The following is an 11,061-nucleotide window of genomic DNA, read 5'->3' on the forward strand; positions in this document are numbered from 1 at the left end:
GTGTGGTGACATGCAGCTTCAAAGTGCAACTCAAAAATGCACTGAGAACGTTGGACATTTATCTTAACATCTCTCTGTTGTAACGTATCAAAGAACTCCTCTGCACCATGGGGCAATTTGTTCAATACAACTAATGCGATTTAAATGAGGAGATGCTATGGAAGTTGCTTTCACTCAGATTTTACCTTTATTTAATATTTGTAGTCTACCGACACATTCAGTAACACTTGATGTTACAGTTTATGTGGAGGACTCACACGCAGGACTCAGATGCACACAAGAATTTTTTTTTACAAAGTCCACCGGGTGTATATACAAAAGGTGCAGGGACAGTGCTATATGCAAAAAGGTGACAGGACGGGGCTCCAGGGAAATCCAGGGGAAAAGCACTTGTTCCTCTTCAAACAATCCACACACGCGACCAGTCTCTCTCTCCGACACTCACCACATGGGAAACAGTCCAGGGAGTCTGTACACAGAGAAACGCTTGTTAATACAAAAGCACTAAGACATGAGCGAAAACTTTCTGAGGCTTGACGCTCCTTGGCTTTAATGCTGGCCACACTAATGAGGCTCAGGTGTTTCTTCCTCGGTGGGGTGTGGGCGGAGGGTGTGAACCCGCAATAAGTTCCGCCCAGGCAAGCGAGAGAGAACAAGAAAGAGAAAGGCAGAAACTGCTGATCAGTGCACTGCTGATCCTCCAGGCTATGACAGTTATCATTTTTTAAATATTTCATCTCGTCCAAATGTTGCCCTGCCTATGGACATATGAATTGTTTTGTTTGTGCAATCATGGAAGAAATTCAAATGATGACATATTCATCACTTTATGCTTAAGCAAACCTTTGTCACCTAGATAGGTGCAAGAGCTTCTGATGGATAGAGCCCTTTCTGTCAGCATGTAGTTATTTGAAAGGGCAAACTGTAAGATCACTTGTCAACTTCAGTTTCATTCTGACAATGTTTTGTCAGGAATGCTTTCATGGCTCATATCTTCTACAAAGCTCTTTGAGAATACGTGTTAAAAAGAAAACAGTTTCGTAAGTCTCTGTAATTTTTTTTAAATTTGAGGCTGTTGTCTTATGCATTGGTCGCCATCCGATGATGAATGGCATAAAAGCGATTCTTGATTACTTTTGCAGGGTTACATGCACACATTTTTCAATCCATCACTGAAATTTTTATTTCAGGTCAACTGTTTATATTGGATATGATTTAATCCCGTCCAGTTTTTACGTGCACCAGCAAATTTAATCAGAAGAGTGTGACATGCATCAATGGATATTATCCTGTTTTTGTTAGTCTTTCCCGCACTTTATTACCTCTCTGAAGAATATCTATTTATGCTGGGCTCAGATTACTCAAGATTTTTGAATGTTCTGACCCTCCAGGTCTGAAAAAAGGGCCAAGTTACTAAAACCTCATATACTCAAGTGACCAACTCCATGTGTCTGTACACATATATCTTATTTTCATTGTGTCCTAATCCACAAAGTCGTCATATATCAGGCTAAGAGGCATAAACAAAACTTAAGCTTTTGGAGTTTGCATTATGTCTGCTCACTATAATCACTATAATAACCACGATACTTACTGTACATCACAAAGGTCAAATTTCACTTAATCCAAATCTAAAGCACTGCAAAGAAACAATTCTAATATAATAACAACTGATAAAAATGATTAGGGTCAACAGATTGAGCACTTTTTTAAATTAAAATAAGGATACACTAAAGACAATTAACACAAACCTCAGAAGACTTTTAAACACTGTCCATAAATGGCATCTTCATAATTAAATATAGTTCATTTTTCTGTAATATTAAAGGACCTGTAGCACCAAAGTCATTATTCAAGGGAGCTTCAATGCGTTATTCAGCTAGCCAAACTTTATTTCACATTATCCCAATGTATACTGTAGTGTGTAAAGCAGGGCTGTCGATGTTACAGCGTTAACTGGAGCGCAGAATAGACAAATGTTGTACAAACTGCTCGAAATACGTTGACAGTGACATTTCAGGGATTTTGAGTCATTCTGCGCTCCAGATAGGTTAATTGCGTTGAAAATTTTAATCGTGTTAATCGTGACAATGGATTAACGCACGTTAACGTGTTACCTTTGACAGCCCTAATATAAAGGCAAGTAGAGACAGTTATGAAAGTGCTTTCTAAGATGAAACAACAGAGATTGCTTTACTTTGGCACATTTTAATGTATCCGTATTTCTGGATTTGATAAGACATGTACTACTTGCCTTGCTTGCCCTGATGAAATAGCACTGGTATTTAGTGATGGAGCTTTGGTTTATCAGAAGAAGAAGCTTTGGTATGTCAAGACTTTAGTTTTCTCCACAGGTGTTTCATATATTTTTGACCCTGGCAACAGTACACAACTACAACCCGTAGGCAACAGTTTGTTAAGGCTCTGCATGGAACCAGCAGTTGTATATTATGACTTAGAGTAATTTTTAAGCAATGCAAACATGAAAATGTGGAAGATGCTACTTAAGAAAACAACCTTTAGAAACAAAAACATGCCCAAAAAATAGCTAATTGTCATGAACCGAAGTTCTGTGCGCAAGCTGGACCCAAAAGCAGAACACACACACCAGGGTAGGAGGGAATAAAGAAAGCAAATTTATTATAACTAAAGGTGTCCCGTGAGGGTAGCCGAAAAAACAACGTATGGAACCAGAAGAAACCGAGGGACTGGGGAGGTGAACTGCGCAGGGAACGCCGAGAGTGGGGCTGTGAGAAGCTGCAAAACAAAAAAGAGAAACAGATTACTGGGGTGCGGAAAAAAGGCAGCATACGAGGGAAGGTGGAGTATACGTCTTACGGAGGTAGCCGGGCTGAGTGAACCAGAGGGGGGGGCTCCAAAAGGGTCGAGACGGCGAGGCTGATAGTGCTTCCGAATCTCAGGCGGACAGGTGGACAGGCAGGTGGCTCGCAAAAACGCCGAGTTGTGATCTGAGTACACAGGGTAAAACAGAGTCAGTTCCAATGGACAATTTGTCATAAGGGGTTTTTTCCCGCAGGTGTACGTTACCGCTGAGAGGCGACTACGGACTGGCGTGGAGCAGCAGGTAGGGCAGGATTAAATAGTCCACTTGGTGATCGCCTGGGATGGGATGCAGGTGTGGGGTTAGCAGCCACGCCCATGGGCGTGGGCATCCCAACAGCACCCCGGACGCCGGGCCGCGGACCATGACAGCTAATAATTTCTAAATACATAATTTAGGGCCAGCAAAGAAAATTTAAAATGAAATTTCATTGTGCAGATAGTTTATATTCTTTCATTATTTTTTTTCTATACCAGTTGTTCAATTTTCTGTCTTCCTGTCTGTCATGGCAAAACGTGGTCTTGGAGACACCTGCTACTACAAAGACAGACTTGAGTATTTTGGTAACTCTTTATATCCGTCTCTAGGCTGATTTTGTAATGATTATAATTATTCATGCAGACTTCATTCAGATAGGCCACAAAATCAATCTCAGGAGTGATCATGGCAATTCGGCTGATCTTATTGTTGGTCTAGGTAAGCAAATAGCTTAAAAAAAAGCACATAGCTGAAAACACCTCAACACAAAGATTAATAGGTATGATAAAGTGCTTTTTCCATACAGTGTAGCATTTGCTATTTCATTTGCTTTAACCTGTCCATAACTGATACATATCTGCAAGCCACTTTGCAATACACCTAAACCCCAGCTCCTTTATTTCATGATTTATTTGACTTACTGATTGTTAAATATACTGTCTCAAATCTCCACCCCATCCATTCCACATGTGTGCAATCAATAGCCAGTCTTAGAACAGGGCATACCTGCTAAATAGAAACAACTAAATGCAAAACTGTCAGTCATGTTTTGCATGTAGTGGTTCTGACTGAAATCAGTTTATATTTCAGTCAAATGTTGCTACTTTTAATTTCATAGCTATATATAATAGAACTATGATTCAGGTAAGAGGGTGAATGGGAATACTACTCTAGGACTAACCCCTACCTAAAAACAAGAAAAAAACTAAAATATAAAAAAGAGCCATAAGATTACCATAAACTTGTTTTATATTTTGTACAATCAAAAGGTTGTACAAAATATAATGTGCCTAAAATCTTGAGAATCTTGAGAATTTGAGATGAATTTACACTTAACAAAGTTATTAGTTCCATAGATTCGGTGCCAAGCTACTATGACCTCTTGTCTCAATTAATCTATCATAGTGGCTCACCTTTGACCCTTTTTATATTGTAAAACACAGTCCAAGGACCTTACTCTGGATAGATATTTAACCTTTCACATTGACACTTGCGCAGCCTGGCAAAAAGGGCATCTCTGCCCTCATCAGTTCAGTTGTTCAATGATCATTTGGCAGATGTATAATGTAAAATTTCTCACATATGCCCACCAGTAGATACAACATACATGGTGAAGCAGAATATATAATAAGGTGGCATCACCGAGAGAAGAATTTTTGGGGGGCTTTCTCACTTTTGTAACAAACCAGACCTTTCTCTTTGCAAAACTAGTATTAGCCAGGTTTGTAGCTTTATCTTCCACACACACATGCCCACACACACATACACACACACACAAGTGCTGTAGAAGTAATATTTTGTTTCTCAGTACTTAATCCTCCTCCTGTCTGATGATCTCTGGGATCTGCAGTATCCATTGCCTTGGTCTTGACAATCCCCCCTAGATTACTTATCTTACTTATCATCCAGCTATATCCCTCTCTCACTCTATTTGCCAACATATCCCTCCTTTCCTCAGTTCACTTTCCTCTTATAAACCTTCCACCTCCCTCCCCCTTTCTCATGCAATATGTCTCAGCTAATTGTATTAATAGAAACCAATAGCTCAGACATTGTAGGGTTGTAAATGACTACAGTCTTCTCTCCTTTGTTTCAAAAATACAAACATGGGACAGAGGGAGAAAAGACAAAGGTAGAAAAAGAGAGTGAAAGGGAATCCAAAACGGGGGGGGGGGGGGGGGGGGGGGGGGTTAAGCAAAGAGAAAGTAATTACAGCAAAGGAGAAGGAGAGAGACTACAGACCCCACTCAATAAATCAGAGCTGCAGAGCAACCTGTCAGTCTCCAGGCTCTTATTATTGGTCACCAAGGATCAGCTAGTATTAGTCACTGGGGTCTCACTGTGTGTGATTGGATGGTCGAGTGGGCAACGAGTGTGTGCCGGTGCGCGAGCATGTGTGTGTGTTCGCGTCTGGAAGGATTCCATCAATAACACATGGATTGGGGCCACAGGCGGAGACAAGGAGTCATGTTGAAGATGGTGGCAGGAGAAGAGCAGCCTTCCCCGTATGTGTGTCTGTGCTGCATATACATGTGTCAGTACTCAGACTGGGAGAAAGGGAGAGGGGGGGAGTGAGAAAGGGAGAGGGAGAGGTTTTCATGTTGGGTAATGAAAGAGCATACAGTGGGAGAGGGAGTGCAGGGGAAGCGAAATCCAGTACTCACTAATGATCATCATGAGCAGCAGCAGCCTGTGTGTGTATCTGTGTCAGCTGTATATGTGTCTGAGAAGAATCATAATTCAAGGCCCACTTTTGCCAACTCTAGCACCCAAAAGCATTAAGGTTATTATTGATGAGTGGAATTCTTGTGATTCTTGGACTGAGGCTCTGTTTGTATGTGTGGCAACAGTCAGGTAAAGAAGATAAACTTATGCCCCCCCATACCCCTAAGCTCCTATTATGGCTGTCCAAGGCAGCAACAGGGTCAAGCTGAAAGAAATAAAGAGGTAGAGGGAATCACAAGAGGGAAGAATTCAGTGAGCACCCTCAACAAAACCTAAAATACTGATTTTCTCTGTCTGTCACACACATGCACCTGGACACCTATGTTTGTGGGGACCAGTCACTGGTAAATGCATTCCCTGGCCCTTTATCTTGGCTATCGAATGGCTAACCTCATTCAGATTCAAATTAGTGCAAATACAATTGTGTTGTAATCCTAAAACAGGAATTTAAAATTTGTGGGGACAAGAATATTGATACCATACTGGCCCACTGGAATTGAGCCTAATATTACTTCTTGAAGTAAAGCTCAGAATGCCACATCAGCTGATGGATGAGTCAGTTCCCTTCTGTGTACAAGACACCTCTGCTTGCACATAATTGCTAATTGCTGTTAATTCTACTATCCACTTTGCAACAACTTTTCTCCCTGTTATTTTCTTTGCAAATCCATTTCAACCAATTTACAGTAATTAGGCCAGATTTACTAAATGGGGCAAAATAGCATCTAAACACAATCCCCAAGTAGTCCACATAGGTGTGGCTAGTTTTAAGTGTAATGCAAAAAACTTGTCCTGTTTTCTAAATCCAGCAGATTAATTTCGATATCAAGATAATAAGACATCATTTCTTCGCCATTAAATATTGTTGCCATTAGCTGTACATTGCATGTCGTAAATGTTTGTTTGCATATTTCTCCTCCCTATATTTTGCACCTTGAGAAAGGAAATCCCAGATATACATATGCAATAGGGTCAGTTGCAAAAGTCTCCAAGTTCCAACCTCTTATTCGCATGAGCTCTCTTTGTAAATAACAAAAGGCTTTATACCAAAATCTATACATTGGTAAATCTGACTGTTAATCTGTCAGATATTGCTGCTCCTCTTCCCGCTTTTATTGTATGCACATGGAAGATGCTGGCGAGGTGTCACAACAGAGCCGTTACACCAAATATAGATTGCTGATGGAATGATGATTCTTTTTTGACTAAAGTGTTCTTAGCAAAAATATAAGATGCTCTCTGTCTCTCTCTCTCTTTCTGTTGACAATACTCAAAGACATCATGCATTTTGGGGTCAAATTGAAAGAAAGGCACATGAGAGGTCAAATCTGATATTATATTTAAATGCTAGCTATAATGTGATACTTAGAATCCCTAGATGCCAGTAAAATACATTTTATGAAAGTTTGACCTTATTTGACTTTGAAGGAAAGGTCAGAGGTCAAGTGATGCAATTATTTAAAGAGAGAGAAAAAAAGGTAACAATAGGAAGTTTTAATCCCTTATGTCTTTTTCTTTCTCAGGCGGTCGAGTGAAATGGCATCAAACACAGAGTTTAACTATAAAAGTGCAGTTAAAAGGGCTTACTGAGTGTATCACAGACTACATAACTTTCTGCACCGACTCCATTGTTCCAGCTCAGACTGTTCATTGTTACCCAAATAACAAGCCGTGGGTGACTAAGGACATCAAAGCCCTCCTCAACAACAAGAAGAGGGCTTTCAGAGGGGGCAACAAAGAGGATGTGAGGAAGATCCAGGTGTTACTAAAGGACAAGATCAGAGAGGCTAAGGACAATTACAGGAGGAAGCTGGAGTGGAAACTCCAGCAGAACAGCATGAGAGAGGTGTGGAGGGGCATGAAGACCATCACTGGATTCAGGCCAACCAACAGCAGGGGAACTGAGGGAGGTGAGAATAGAGCCAATGAGTTGAATCTGTTTTTCAATAGATTCCACACCACAGTGTCTGCTCCTACCCCCACAACCTCACCTGTAGTCAGCCTGGAATCCAGAGCCACACCACTGTGCCAGCCTCTCTCTTCACATGGCGCTGTTGCCTCCTGTGAGATTCCTGACACCCCTCCCCCACCCATCACCTTCACTCAATACCAGGTTGAGATGCAAATGAGGAGACTTCACTCAGGCAAGTCTGCTGGACCAGACGGAGTGAGTCCCCTTGTCCTCAAGACCTGTGCCCCCCAGCTGTGTGGAGTCTTTCATAAACTGTTTATGCTGAGTCTGAGTCTGCAGAGGGTCCCGGTGATGTGGAAGACATCATGCCTCGTCCCTGTACCAAAGACGCCACATCCCAGTGGCCCCCAGGATTACAGGCCCGTGGCATTGACCTCCCACATCATGAAGACCCTGGAAAGGCTCATCCTGGACCAGCTGCGACCCATAGTAAGACCACACCTGGATCCCCTTCAGTTCGCTTATCAGCCTCGTCTCGGAACTGAGGACGCCATCATCTACCTGCTCAATCGTGTCTACACCCATCTGGACCAGCCGGCGAGCACTGTGAGGGTCATGTTTTTTGACTTTTCCAGTGCTTTCAACACCATCAGGCCGACCCTCCTGGGTGATAAGTTAGCAGCGATGCAGGTGGATGCTTCTCTGGTGTCCTGGATTGTTGATTACCTGACAGGAAGACCACAATATGTACGTCTCCCACAGTGTGTGTCTGACAAGGTGATCAGCAACACAGGGGCACCACAGGGGACTGTCCTCTCCCCCTTCCTCTTCACCCTCTACACCACAGACTTCAGCCACTGCACAGAGACATGCCATCTTCAGAAGTTTTCTGATGACTCTGCGGTGGTTGGATGCATCAGCAGGGATGATGAGACAGAGTACCGGGCTGTGGTCGACTCCTTTGTCACGTGGTGTGAGCAGAATCATCTGCAGCTCAACGTGGCAAAGACCAAGGAACTGATCGTGGACTTCAGGAAGACCAGGAAACACTTGACCCCTGTTTCAATTCAGGGGGTCAGTGTTGACATTGTGGAGGACTATAAATACCTTGGAGTACACATTGACAATAAACCGGACTGGGCTAAAAACACCACAGCACTTTACAGGAAGGGCCAGAGTCGTCTCTATTTTTTGAGGCGACTGAGGTCCTTCAACATCTGCCAGAAAATGCTGAGGATTTTCTATGAGTCTGTTGTGGCCAGTGCGATCCTCTATGCTGTTGCATGCTGGGGGAGCAGGCTGAGGGTTGCAGATGCCAACAGACTTCATAAACTAATCCGTAAGGCCAGCAATGTTGTGGGGATGGAGCTGGACTCCCTCAAGGTGGTGTCGGAGAGGCGGATGCTGTCCAAGATAAAGACAATGTTGGATAACACCTCCCACCCACTCCATGACATGCTGGTCAGTCACAGGAGCACGTTCAGTGAGAGACTGAGATTACCGAAAAGCACCACTGAACGACACAGGAAATCATTCCTGCCTGTGGCCATCTCCCTGTACAACGCATCCACTTAACACACTGGTTACTGCTACAACTACACATGTTTCTTTTCCAACTATTTATTTATGAGTGACTTATGTATGTATGTATGTATATATATATGTATATATTGTACTATTCTTAGTTAGTGTATTGTCTGTCTTGTCTTAATGTTGGTTTAAAATGGAGCACTGTAACAAAAAATAATTTCCCCCAGGGATCAATAAAGTATTCTGATTCTGATTCTGATTCTGAAAAGGTAGATAACAATAGTAGGGAACTGAAATGTAATCACTGATAGCTTGGATGAGAGAAAGCTTCTAAATTACAGTGGAGTAAGACCAAAGAGTGAAAGTGAAAAGCAATTCAAAATCCCAGAAAGCAGCCAATTTTTTTAAGCTAAAAATATATATATCAGCGTTTACTGTGTTTTTAGCCCTTGTTCTGTCGTTATTGTGCGTCCCTTTGCCCAACTTGACAGACAGCTAACGGTTTCAATGAACATTGGAGGCGGAAGTAAGTTTAAGGCTTTTTACTTCGTCAGTAGTTCAATGATTGACATCCTTTTCTTCCCGTAAAACTAAAAACAAACACAAAGTAAATGTCACAAGATGTCTTTTCCTCTTTACACACACTTCTAGGATATGAACTATACTGTTATATAGTATGTGTAATCAACAGCGACTCAGTATTGATCACAATACAACTTAGCGAGTTTAGCTTCCTCAAAGATAAACATAGCAGATGAAATAACTGGTTTCTAAACAAATCTATGTAATAGAAATGCACCAAATAAACTTGTAAACATGTTGTACATTAATACTCACAAGCAATAACTCTCGAAGGCAGAAACGTTTTAAAGAGCAACAACATATCCTGCAGGCTAACAAGCGACCAGCTTCCTGTTTCCTCTACCCACAGGAACACAGAAAAACCCCACCAAAATAAAAGCAGGTGAGAATTCCCATTATGACCAGCTGAGGGTGCTGAAGAGAAAGAACCTATGCATGTCATAACAGCCCTCTTTTGGGAAATATGTAGTGCGATTGTTGAGGTTCTTTGCTCAACTTCTGGTAGGATCAAAGTAAAGTTTAAGTAACAGAGATGCCTTGAGTCACTGCCAGAGTCGCAGTGATTCTCTTCTTTGGAACTAATGGGCTCGCTCTGTGCAAAGTCACAATCTGGTGTGAAATCTGCCCATTTGACCAAGGAGTCACACTTAAAATTAATAATTAAAATGTAGAGTTTTAAAAAGTAGAGGCATATGAGCTTTCTTGTTGACCTAAACGAACAGAAAGAATGATAAATAAACACATTGTAATTGGTATATCTAAATATGTTTAATATTAGTATGGTCATATTTACATAATTTCAGTACAGATATTCATTGAATTCTGTAATGCAAATTAATATCATAGGGAGAAAATTTGGTAAGCTAGCCAACTGGTATACTGATCAAATATAAATCTATAGAAAAATGCTCTCTTACCTCTTATTCCTGATGAGGTTTTTTTTGGGGGGGGGGTCATACCGAAACATCTCAATTTTGTAAATTTTGGTCATATTATGTTTCAGTAAGGAAGGGGAGCCAATGAACATACTGTTTCCCGGTCCACTCCACGCCTTTCTTGTCATAACCGATTTCAACACATCAAAGAGGCAATGGGAAAAACATCTTGAGGCTTTAAAATCGGACTTTACAAACCAGTGGTGATATCACGGTAGTTATGGCCATCTTTTAAACTGTCTATGGCAATTATGTTAGCAATAGAGCTAACAATACATATACAAAAGAGTTCAACAGTGAGAATTCACAATCTTCTTCATATTATAGAAAGAAAGTATACTTTATTGATCTCCGTGGGGATTCCTCTCTGCATTTAACCCATTCTCTCAGTGAAGCAGTGGGCAGCCATTGGGCGCCCGGGAAGCAGTGTGTAGGGACGGTACCTTGCTCAGGAGTACCTCAGGGTAGCCGTTCAGTGGATTCAAACCATCGACTTTCCGATCATGATTGGGGCCACCACTCTACCTACTGAGCTATCCCTGCCCCCTATTCTATGA

General features: G+C 41.7%; 1 long non-coding RNA gene across 1 annotated transcript; it reads right to left on the reverse strand.

Moving 5' to 3' along the window:
- Positions 1 to 2,613: 2,613 nt before the first annotated feature.
- Positions 2,614 to 9,577, reverse strand: LOC145424227 (uncharacterized). Its single transcript, XR_013905247.1, has 4 exons — positions 9,534 to 9,577; positions 3,049 to 3,223; positions 2,839 to 2,969; positions 2,614 to 2,757 (listed from the first exon to the last, which is right to left on the reverse strand). It is a non-coding gene; the product is annotated as an uncharacterized LOC145424227 (long non-coding RNA).
- Between the last annotated feature and the right edge of the window lie 1,484 nt (positions 9,578 to 11,061).

The sequence above is a fragment of the Astatotilapia calliptera genome, chromosome 23 (assembly GCF_964374335.1).
Source record: "Astatotilapia calliptera chromosome 23, fAstCal68.1, whole genome shotgun sequence".
Lineage (NCBI taxonomy): Eukaryota > Metazoa > Chordata > Actinopteri > Cichliformes > Cichlidae > Astatotilapia > Astatotilapia calliptera.